The sequence below is a fragment of the Zonotrichia albicollis genome (assembly GCF_047830755.1).
Source record: "Zonotrichia albicollis isolate bZonAlb1 chromosome Z unlocalized genomic scaffold, bZonAlb1.hap1 SUPER_Z_unloc_1, whole genome shotgun sequence".
Lineage (NCBI taxonomy): Eukaryota > Metazoa > Chordata > Aves > Passeriformes > Passerellidae > Zonotrichia > Zonotrichia albicollis.
The window spans coordinates 187,429-199,419 of NW_027428339.1; the positions used below are offsets into that span (position 1 = coordinate 187,429).

The 11,991-nt window shown below is 51.3% G+C and overlaps 1 long non-coding RNA gene across 1 annotated transcript in view; it reads left to right on the forward strand.

Moving 5' to 3' along the window:
• Positions 1-11,316, forward strand: part of LOC141727336 (uncharacterized) — a 31,216-nt gene extending 19,900 nt beyond the window's left edge. Inside the window, exon 6 of the long non-coding RNA XR_012578353.1 lies at positions 11,056-11,316. This is a non-coding gene — a long non-coding RNA (uncharacterized LOC141727336). The remainder of the gene's footprint in view (positions 1-11,055) is intronic.
• The last annotated feature ends 675 nt before the right edge of the window (positions 11,317-11,991 follow it).

Below are 11,991 nucleotides of genomic sequence, written 5' to 3' on the forward strand. Positions count from 1 at the left end.
TAATTAACAGATTGATCAACCAGAGGAGGAGGAGGAGGTGGCAAACGAGGAAGAAAAGCGCTTTGGAGCAGGTTTTTGGGCCTTTCTGGTTTCTCCAGGAAACTTGACAAACTCTTAATTAAGCTCCCCCAAATCCTCTCGGCGTCGTTCCAAAAATAAAACCGGCGACAAGTGTTCGAACACGCTCACCCACCCAACACACATGGGAGCACAAATAGAAAGGCACGGCGGGGAAGTGTCACAGGCACTGCTGGCAGGGAGGAAAATAAAACTGAGACTCCTGGCACCAAACCGGCACAAAATCCAACAGGCTGTCACCCTGGGAGTGTCTGGGAACGGGGCACGTGTGCTCCAGACAAATTGGGGAGCTCAGGGAGTTTGGGGAGCTCCAAACACCTCCATGCAGGGAATGCAGCATCCAGACCACAAGGGGTTAAGTCTGGGCTTGGTCCCTCCATTCTAAATCAAAATGGAAATTTGGGAATTCAAACAGCAAAGTTTGAGGAGTTCATTTGGTTTCCAAGAGCTTTGCCCAGGGTGGCACCTCCATACAGGGAATGCAGCATCCACACCACAAGGGGTTAAGTCAGGTGCTGTTCATTCCATGCTAAATCAAAATGGAATTTTGGAATTCAAACAGCAAAGTTTGAGGAGTTCCTTTGGCTTCCAAGAGCTTTGGCCAGGGTGGCACCTCCATGCAGGGAATGCAGCATCCGGACACCAAGGGGTTAAGTCAGGTGCTGTTCATTCCGTGCTAAATCAAAATGGAAATTTGGAAATAAAACAGCAAAGTTTGAGGAGTTCCTTTGGTTTCCAAGAGCTTTGGCCAGGGTGGCACCTCCATGCAGGGAATGGAGAATCCAGACCACAAGGGGTTAAGTCTGGGCTTGGTCCCTCCATTCTGAATCAAAATGGAAATTTGGAAATAAAACAGCAAAGTTTGAGGAGTTGCTTTGGTTTCCAAGAGCTCCAAACACCTTTGGCCAGGTGGCACCTCCATACAGGGAATGCAGCATCCAGACCACAAGGGGTTAAGTCAGGTGCTGTTCATTCCATTCCGAATCAAAATGGAAATTTGGAATTCAAACAGCAAAGTTTGAGGAGTTCCTTTGGTTTCTAAGAGCTCCAAACACCTCTGCCCAGGGTGGCACCTCCATGCAGGGAATGCAGCATCCAGACCACAAGGGGTTAAGTCAGGTGCTGTTCATTCCATTGTGACTCAAAATGGAATTTGGGAATTCAAACAGCAAAGTTTGAAGAGTTCCTTTGGCTTCCAAGAGCTTTGCCCAGGGTGGCACCTCCATGCAGGGAATGCAGCATCCAGACCACAAGGGGTTAAGTCTGGGCTTGGTCCCTCCATTCTGAATCAAAATGGAATTTGGGAATTAAAACAGCAAGTTTTCCTTTGGTTTCCCAAGAGCTTTGCCCAGGGTGGCACCTCCATGCAGGGAATGCAGCATCCAGACCACAAGGGGTTAAGTCAGGTGCTGTTCATTCCGTGCTAAATCAAAATGGGATTTGGGAATTCAAACAGCAAAGTTTGAGGAGTTCCTTTGGTTTCCAAGAGCTTTGCCCAGGGTGGCACCTCCATACAGGGAATGCAGCATCCAGACACCAAGGGATTTTTGCTGTTCATTTCTCATTCCATTCCAAATCAAAATGGGATTTTGGAATTCAGATATCAAAGTTTGAAGAGTTCCTTTGGTTCCCAGAAAACTGAGCCCTGAGGGATGAAAGCAAGCCCCTGTGGCTGCTGGGGGTGAGCAGGAGCCATCCCCAGGCATTGCCTGTGGATCATGGAATCAACAATTCCATGGGGCTGGCAAGGGACCCAAAGGGTGCTCTGAGCTCCATCCAGCCTGGCTGGGACTGTCAGGGTTTGTTTTTGTTATTCCCACTGGGAATTCCATGATTTGGGGGCCATGACTGGCAAGGGACCCCAAGCAGGACATGGCCACCTTTCACTGTCCCAGTGTGACCCATCCAGCCAGGCTGGGACTCTCAGGGTTTGTTATTGTTATTCCCACTGGGATTTGTTATTCCCACTGGGAATTCTGTGATTTGGGGACCATGACTGACAAGGGACCCCAAGCAGGACATGACCACCCTTCACTGTCCCAGGGTGCTCTGAGCTCCATCCAGCCTGGCTGGGACTGTCAGGGTTTGGTTTTGTTATTCCCACTGGGATTTGTTATTCCAACTGGGAATTCTGGAATTTGGGGGCCATGACTGGCAAGGAACCCCAAGCAGGACATGGCCACCTTCCACTGTCCCAGGGTGACCCATCCAGCCTGGCTGGGATTCTCAGGATTTGGTTTTGTTATTCCCACTGAGGTTTGCTATTCCCACTGAGGTTTGTTATTCCCACTGGGAATTCCATGATCTGGGGGCTGTGGCTGGCAAGGGACCCAAAGCAGGGCAGGGCCACCTTTCACTGTCCCAGGGTGCTCTGAGCTCCATCCAGCCAAGCTGAGACTCTCAGGGTTTGTTTCTGCTATTCCCACTGGGAATTCTGGGATTTGGGGGCCATGACTGGCAAGGGACCCAAAACCCAGGGCCACCTTCCCCTGTCCCAGTGTGACCCATCCAGCCAAGCTGGGATTCTCAGGGTTTGGTTTTGTTATTCCCACTGGGAATTCTGTGATTTGGGAGCCGGAATTTTTGTCCCCTCCCCGCCCCTCGGGGCCGGCGCTGCGGCGGCGTGACGGGCTCATGATGGGGCAATAATTGCGTGGTAAACACCGGGTTAAAGCCCCGGCAAAAAGATGCTCGTTCGTCTCGTTATTAATTAGCACGCGTCCACTCCGCCAGATCCCGAGCCCAAACTTCATTTGTTATGTTCAGCCAAATGCATGAGTAGCTTTGGAGTAATTATTTTCCAACATCATCTAATACCTCTCTGCACATCAATTAAAAATCCTCTTAACAAGGAACTGCATTTTGTTGGAGATCAAATGCCTCGTCCAAAGCTGTATCAATCATGTAGAGCTAATTAGTGGGTCTGCTTTATATCATTTGTTTTACTTTATTATTCTATTATACACTTCCTAATGAAACCAATTGAACAATTTGGAGATCTTTGTTCAATTAATTGAAGGCTTAAAGGCCAGCTCCCTTTCCTTGTGCCTTTAAAAAAGCACGGATGGAAAGGGAAAGAAGATTCCCGGCGTGCTTTAGATCTGTTTTATTTCTTCTTTAAACTTGAGAGCTCAGTGGGGTTCTGGAGGAGAGCTGACCAAGGAAGGTTCTTCAAGCCATGGATCTGGAGAACAGTCCAAGGAAGGTTCTTCAAGCCATGGTTCTGGAGAGCTGACCAAGGAAGGCTCTCCAAGCCATGGTTCTGCAGGAACCCTGTCCAAGGAAGGCTCTCCAAGGCCATGGATCTGGAGAACAGAAGGTTCTTCAAGGCCATGGTTCTGCAGGAACCCTGTCCAAGGAAGGCTCTCCAAGCCCTGCTCAGGTCCAGCAGCTGGAGCTGAGCCATTCCAGGCCATCCTGCAGCTCCGTTATCCCCAAAAATAAAACTGCAGCCAGAGGAGGGCAAACTGCACAAGGCACCGACTGAAGGATGGGATAAAAGTGAATCCGGGTGACACCTGGATTGTGCCACCTCCTGCAGGAGGAATGGAAAGGGAGCTCGGGGAGGTTTGTGGAGCCCAGCCCTGCTCCATCCGTGCAGGAGGAGCAGCAGCGATGGATGGAGAGCAGCCCCAGTGCAGCCCCCGTGCACGCTTCTGGGCTAACTCAAACTGACAAAGCAGCAGATGCTGAGGGGCTTGAGCAAATGGCCTGGCTTTCCTCGCTCGTCTGGAGAAGGAGGGGAAAAATAAGAACGGCTTTCACATCAGATCGCTCGCTCGGCAGGAATATTCCGGAAGCACTGGAGCAGAGGGAGCTCACATTTAGACCTCTCTTGTCAGGAACAGCAAAAGGCATTTTTCTGGCTTGGTGGCTGTTTATTGTGCACGGCTCCAGCTGCTCCAGATGTGCTCCCTTTGATGCCCAGGTAGGGAGGGCTGGGCCCGGGCACATTTGGGAGCCATTAGCGCTGCTGGCATGGAGGAGGGGGAAAAACATCCTTTGGGGATTAGGCTGCCTTCCTGTTTGCAGAGCTGAACAAAAGACAAAGCAAACCCGGGGGCCCCTCGCTGTCACGGGAGGGACAGGGAAAATAAAAGCCACGAGTTGCTGAGGGGAAAGGAAAGCAGCCCCGGTGAGCTGGGCCGGAGTTTGGCACAGCAAAGCCACGTTCCCACTCTTAAAATAGGACTTAAATAGGCCAGGAGTGCCGGGAGCCGTGAGCTGCGGAACCGGAACGGGGATGATTGAGCTCCATCAGCTCCAGCGAGCGCCGAGCTCTCGCTTGGCCCGGCTGGCACTGAGCCCTGGGCCGGGATTTGCCAGGGAGCTGGGCCTGGCACTGCCCTGGGCCGGGATTAGTGAGGGATCCAGGTGGGATTAGCGAGGGATCCAGGCGGGATTAGTGAGGGATCCAGCCAGGATTAGCGAGGGATCCAGGCGGGATTAGTGAGGGATCCAGGTGGGATTAGTGAGGGATCCAGCTGGGTTTAGTGAGGGATCCAGGCGGGATTAGTGAGGGATCCAGTCGGGATTAGTGAGGGATCCAGGCTGGTTTAATGAGGGATCCAGCTGGGTTTAATGAGGGATCCAGCCAGGTTTAATGAGGGATCCAGCCAGGTTTAATGAGGGATCCTAGTGAGGGATCCAGGCGGGATTAGTGAGGGATCCAGGCGGGTTTAATGAGGGATCCTAGTGAGGGATCCAGCCGGATTTAATGAGGGATCCAGCCAGGATTAGTGAGGGATCCAGCCGGGTTTAATGAGGGATCCTAGTGAGGGATCCAGCCGGGATTAGTGAGGGATCCAGCCGGGATTAGTGAGGGATCCAGCCGGGATTAGCGAGGGATCCAGGCGGGATTAGTGAGGGATCCAGCCGGGTTTAGCGAGGGATCCAGGCAGGATTAGTGAGGGATCCAGCCGGGTTTAGTGAGGGATCCAGCTGGGATTAGTGAGGGATCCAGCTGGGATTAGTGAGGGATCCAGCCGGGATTAGTGAGGGATCCAGCCGGGATTAGTGAGGGATCCAGCCGGGATTAGCAAGGGATCCAGCCGGGTTTAATGAGGGATCCAGCCGGGATTAGTGAGGGATCCAGCTGGGATTAGTGATGGATCCAGCCGGGTTTAGTGAGGGATCCAGCCGGCTTTAGCTGCCCCTCAGCTGGGAAATGAATTTGGAGGCCAGAATCTCTGAGTGACCTGAGTGTAGGTGCCACCATTGAATTTGGGGACACAAAGCAGGGAGGCAGAGGCAGCTGCGGGCGGGAGCTGGAGAGGCAGCCAGGACATTGTTCAGCTCCTCTCAAGAGCCAATTAATCCCTCGAAGCCCTTGAGCTCCAGGGGCCGGGCAGGAGTGGCAGGGATGAAATGGGAGGGCTGGCTGCCCTTCTCCTCAGTGCATTGTTCCAGGGCACATTAAACATTGCTGAATGGAGAATCTCAATTCCCACCATTGGCAGCTGATTAATTCCGGGTTAAACAGGAAAAACAATTCACTCATCATCAGAAATAGAAATTAACTCTATTAAGGGAACCTCCAAGGAAAAACATCCATACCCATCCATGTCCATCCATGTCCATCCATGTCCATCCATGTCCATCCATACCCATCCATACCCATCCATACCCATCCATACCCATCCATGTCCATCATGTCCATCCATGTCCATCCATACCCATCCATGTCCATCCATGTCCATCCATGTCCATCCATACCCATCCATGTCCATCCATGTCCATCCATACCCATCCATGTCCATCCATGTCCATCCATGTCCATCCATGTCCATCCATACCCATCCATGTCCATCCATGTCCATCCATGTCCATCCATACCCATCCATGTCTATCCATGTCCATCCATACCCATCCATACCCATCCATGTCCATCCATGTCCATCCATGTCCATCCATACCCATCCATACCCATCCATGTCCATCCATACCCATCCATGTCCATCCATGTCCATCCATACCCATCCATACCCATCCATGTCCATCCATGTCCATCCATGTCCATCCATGTCCATCCATACCCATCCATGTCCATCCATGTCCATCCATACCCATCCATGTCCATCCATGTCCATCCATGTCCATCCATGTCCATCCATACCCATCCATACCCATCCATGTCCATCCATGTCCATCCATGTCCATCCATACCCATCCATGTCCATCCATGTCCATCCATACCCATCCATACCCATCCATGTCCATCCATACCCATCCATGTCCATCCATACCCATCCATGTCCATCCATGTCCATCCATGTCCATCCATGCCCATCCATGTCCATCCATGTCCATCCATACCCATCCATGTCCATCCATGTTCATCCATGTCCATCCATGCCCATCCATGTCCATCCATGTCCATCCATGTCCATCCATACCCATCCATGTCCATCCATACCCATCCATGTCCATCCATGTCCATCCATACCCATCCATGTCCATCCATGTCCATCCATACCCATCCATACCCATCCATACCCATCCATGTCCATCCATGTCCATCCATGTCCATCCATACCCATCCATACCCATCCATGTCCATCCATACCCATCCATGTCCATCCATGTCCATCCATGTCCATCCATACCCATCCATGTCCATCCATACCCATCCATGTCCATCCATACCCATCCATACCCATCCATACCCATCCATGTCCATCCATACCCATCCATACCCATCCATACCCATCCATACCCATCCATACCCATCCATGTCCATCCATACCCATCCATACCCATCCATACCCATCCATGTCCATCCATGTCCATCCATGTCCATCCATACCCATCCATGTCCATCCATACCCATCCATGTCCATCCATGTCCATCCATACCCATCCATGTCCATCCATGTCCATCCATACCCATCCATACCCATCCATACCCATCCATGTCCATCCATGTCCATCCATGTCCATCCATACCCATCCATACCCATCCATGTCCATCCATACCCATCCATGTCCATCCATGTCCATCCATACCCATCCATACCCATCCATGTCCATCCATGTCCATCCATACCCATCCATGTCCATCCATACCCATCCATGTCCATCCATGTCCATCCATGTCCATCCATGTCCATCCATACCCATCCATGTCCATCCATGTCCATCCATACCCATCCATGTCCATCCATGTCCATCCATGTCCATCCATGTCCATCCATACCCATCCATACCCATCCATGTCCATCCATGTCCATCCATGTCCATCCATACCCATCCATGTCCATCCATGTCCATCCATACCCATCCATACCCATCCATGTCCATCCATACCCATCCATGTCCATCCATACCCATCCATGTCCATCCATGTCCATCCATGTCCATCCATACCCATCCATACCCATCCATGTCCATCCATACCCATCCATGTCCATCCATACCCATCCATACCCATCCATACCCATCCATGTCCATCCATGTCCATCCATGTCCATCCATGTCCATCCATGTCCATCCATGCCCATCCATACCCAAAGTACTCCCAGGGAAATTCAGCATCCTATAAAAATTTTCAGCTCTGGAATTAAGGGGAATCCTTTGCATGCACTTGGAATCCCAGGGATTAGGGGTTTTATCTTTAGCTGCAGCACTTCAAACTCCTAATTTCCCAAAATCTCCACTTTACCCGCTCAAATCTTCGAGCAGGCAGCAGATTTGCCCGGACTGTGTTAATCCCACATCTCATCCTTCCCTGGGCTGGTTTAGAGGCTGAGCAATGGAATCCTGATTGAATTCTATTCACACTGCACCTGAGGAATGTTGGGCTCAGTTAAGCTCAGCTTTAGGTGGTGCTGCAGGGCTCAGCCTTGGGAAATAAATTAAATCCAAATCTAGGAATGTGCCATCCCAAGTGCAGAGAGGAGAGCAGAGGTCCCAGGCTCCAACCCAGTTCTGGAGCTGGGATTTAGGGACTTTGTGAGGGATTAGCGGCGTGGATCGCCTCCCTTCGCCCGAGATTTGTGCCCGCTAAGCCGCTCTAATGATGAGCAATCCTTTTTATTAACGGGCCTAAAAATAGCAGCTCTGACCTAAGGCAGCGGTGCCAGGGGTGCCCCTGGGCACTCACAGCACCCAAACCTGCTCAGCTTTTCCTCACTCTGAGTGCCCCCAAAATTCTGAACCTCAGCATTTTCCTAACTCTGAGTGCCCCCCAAAATTCTGAACCCAGCACCCAAACCTGCTCAGCTCTGAGTGCCCCCCAAAATTCTGAACCCAGCACCCAAACCTGCTCAGCTCTGAGTGCCTGAGCCCCCCAAAATTCTGAACCCAGCACCCAAACCTGCTCAGCTCTGAGTGCCCCCCAAAATTCTGAACCCAGCACCCAAACCTGCTCAGCTTTTCCTGAGTGCCCCCCAAAATTCTGAACCCAGCACCCAAACCCTGCCCAGCTCTGAGTGCCCCCCAAAATTCTGAACCCAGCACCCAAACCTGCTCAGCTTTTCCTGAGTGCCCCCCAAAATTCTGAACCCAGCACCCAAACCCTGCCCAGCTCTGAGTGCCCCCCAAAATTCTGAACCCAGCACCCAAACCTGCTCAGCTCTGAGTGCCCCCCAAAATTCTGAACCCAGCACCCAAACCTGCTCAGCTCTGAGTGCCCCCCAAAATTCTGAACCCAGCACCCAAACCCTGCCCAGCTCTGAGTGCCCCCCAAAATTCTGAACCCAGCACCCAAACCTGCTCAGCTCTGAGTGCCCCCCAAAATTCTGAACCCAGCACCCAAACCTGCTCAGCTCTGAGTGCCCCCCAAAATTCTGAACCCAGCACCCAAACCCTGCCCAGCTCTGAGTGCCCCCCAAAATTCTGAACCCAGCACCCAAACCCTGCCCAGCTCTGAGTGCCTGAGCCCCCCAAAATTCTGAATCCCAGCACCCAAACCTGCTCAGCTCTGAGTGCCCCCCAAAATTCTGAACCCAGCACCCAAACCCTGCCCAGCTCTGAGTGCCCCCCAAAATTCTGAACCCAGCACCCAAACCTGCTCAGCTCTGAGTGCCCCCCAAAATTCTGAACCCAGCACCCAAACCCTGCCCAGCTCTGAGTGCCTGAGCCCCCCAAAATTCTGAAATCCCAGCACCCAAACCCTGCTCAGCTCTGAGTGCCTGAGCCCCCCAAAATTCTGAACCCAGCACCCAAACCTGCTCAGCTCTGAGTGCCTGAGCCCCCCAAAATTCTGAACCCAGCACCCAAACCTGCTCAGCTCTGAGTGCCTGAGCCCCCCAAAATTCTGAACCCAGCACCCAAACCTGCTCAGCTTTCCTGGGCTCTGAGTGCCCCCCAAAATTCTGAACCCCAGCACCCAAACCCTGCTCAGCTTTTCCTGAGTGCCCCCCAAAATTCTGAACCCCAGCACCCAAACCCTGCTCAGCTTTTCCTGAGTGCCCCCCAAAATTCTGAACCCCAGCACCCAAACCCTGCTCAGCTCTGAGTGCCTGAGCCCCCCAAAATTCTGACCCCAGCACCCAAACCCTGCTCAGCTCTGAGTGCCCCCCAAAATTCTGAACCCAGCACCCAAACCCTGCTCAGCTCTGAGTGCTTGAGCCCCCCAAAATTCTGAACCCAGCACCCAAACCCTGCTCAGCTCTGAGTGCCTGAGCCCCCCAAAATTCTGAACCCAGCACCCAAACCCTGCTCAGCTCTGAGTGCCTGAGCCCCCCAAAATTCTGAACCCAGCACCCAAACCCTGCTCAGCTCTGAGTGCCCCCCAAAATTCTGAACCCAGCACCCAAACCCTGCTCAGCTCTGAGTGCTTGAGCCCCCCAAAATTCTGAACCCAGCACCCAAACCCTGCTCAGCTTTTCTGGGCTCTGAGTGCCCCCCAAAATTCTGAACCCAGCACCCAAACCCTGCTCAGCTCTGAGTGCCCCCCAAAATTCTGAACCCCAGCACCCAAACCTGCTCAGCTTTTCTGTGCTCTGAGTGCCCCCCAAAATTCTGAACCCAGCACCCAAACCTGCTCAGCTTTTCCTGAGTGCCCCCCAAAATTCTGAACCCCAGCACCCAAACCCTGCTCAGCTTTTCCTGAGTGCCCCCCAAAATTCTGAACCCCAGCACCCAAACCCTGCCCAGCTCTGAGTGCCTGAGCCCCCCAAAATTCTGAACCCCAGCACCCAAACCTGCTCAGCTCTGAGTGCCCCCCAAAATTCTGAAATCCCAGCACCCAAACCCTGCCCAGCTCTGAGTGCCCCCCAAAATTCTGAACCCAGCACCCAAACCCTGCTCAGCTTTTCAGTGCCCCCCAAAATTCTGAACCCAGCACCCAAACCTGCTCAGCTTTTCCTCACTCTGAGTGCCCCCCAAAATTCTGACCCCAGCACCCAAACCCTGCTCAGCTCTGAGTGCCTGAGCCCCCCAAAATTCTGAACCCAGCACCCAAACCCTGCTCAGCTTTTCCTGAGTGCCCCCCAAAATTCTGAACCCAGCACCCAAACCCTGCTCAGCTCTGAGTGCCCCCCAAAATTCTGACCCCAGCACCCAAACCCTGCTCAGCTCTGAGTGCCTGAGCCCCCCAAAATTCTGAACCCAGCACCCAAACCCTGCTCAGCTCTGAGTGCCCCCCAAAATTCTGACCCCAGCACCCAAACCCTGCTCAGCTCTGAGTGCCCCCCAAAATTCTGAACCCCAGCACCCAAACCCTGCTCAGCTCTGAGTGCCTGAGCCCCCCAAAATTCTGAACCCCAGCACCCAAACCCTGCTCAGCTCTGAGTGCCTGAGCCCCCCAAAATTCTGAACCCCAGCACCCAAACCCTGCTCAGCTTTTCTGGGCTCTTTTTTCTGGCTCTTCTTTATCCCCACCAGAAATTTGAACTTTTTCTCTAATCTCAGGGGGATGGCATGAATGGGATTCTCAGCCTGAATTATGGAAGCAATATTTATGCAAAATTTTGTAATGTTTGGATATTTATTGGAAAGCTGTGCTAATTGGAGGTGGTTTTTGTTCTTTTGCAGGAGCTGGGATGTGCTGGAGTGGGATCTGCCAGCGGTGAGTGCAGCACACTGGGAAACCCCAAAACAAATTGAGATTTTTTTTACCTTTGGTGTTGAATTTTTGGTGGCAGAAACCAAGGCAAAAGGAGCAAATCCAGTGGGGTGGATAATTCCAGGTTATTTGGGATTCGCTGATGGGGAGGAACCTGAGTGGGACTGAGGAGAATCCGTCAGAGCTGCTCCCTCCCTGGTGGGCCCACATGTGGGAAAATTGAGGGAAAATTAGGGGAAAATTAAGAAAAAAATTGGGGAAAATTGGGGAAAATTTAGGGAAAAAATTGGGGAAAAATTGGGGAAAAATTGGGGGGATATTAGGAGAAAAATTGAGGAAAAATTGGGGAAAAATTAAGAAAAAATTGGGGGAAAATTTGGAAAAATTGGGGGAAAATTAGGAGAAAATTGGGGAAAATTAGGAAAAAAATTGGGGAAAAATTAAGAAAAAAAATTGGGAAAAATTTGGGAAAATTGGGGAAAAATTAAGAAAAAAATTGGGGAAAATTGGGAAAAAATTGGGGAAAAATTGGGAAAAAATTGGGGAAAATTAGGAAAAAAATTGGGGAAAATTAGGAAAAAATTGGGGGAAAATTTGGAAAAAATTGGGGAAAAATTAGGAAAAAATTGGGGAAAATTAGGAAAAAATGGGGGAAAATTGAGGAAAAAATTGGGGGAAAATTAGGAAAAAATTGGGGAAAATTAGGAAAAAATTGGGGGAAAAATTGGGAAAAATTGGAAAAAAATTGGGATAAGTGATGGAGAATTGGGAGTCAAACAAATTGAGTGTGACAGAAGGAAAAAAAAAAAAGAAAGCCAAGCCTTGCCTGGATTTGCTCGCTGGGAATGCCACCAAGTCAAGTATCTTATTAAGTTCAAGAGAATTACATTTTCCATGCTCCAGAG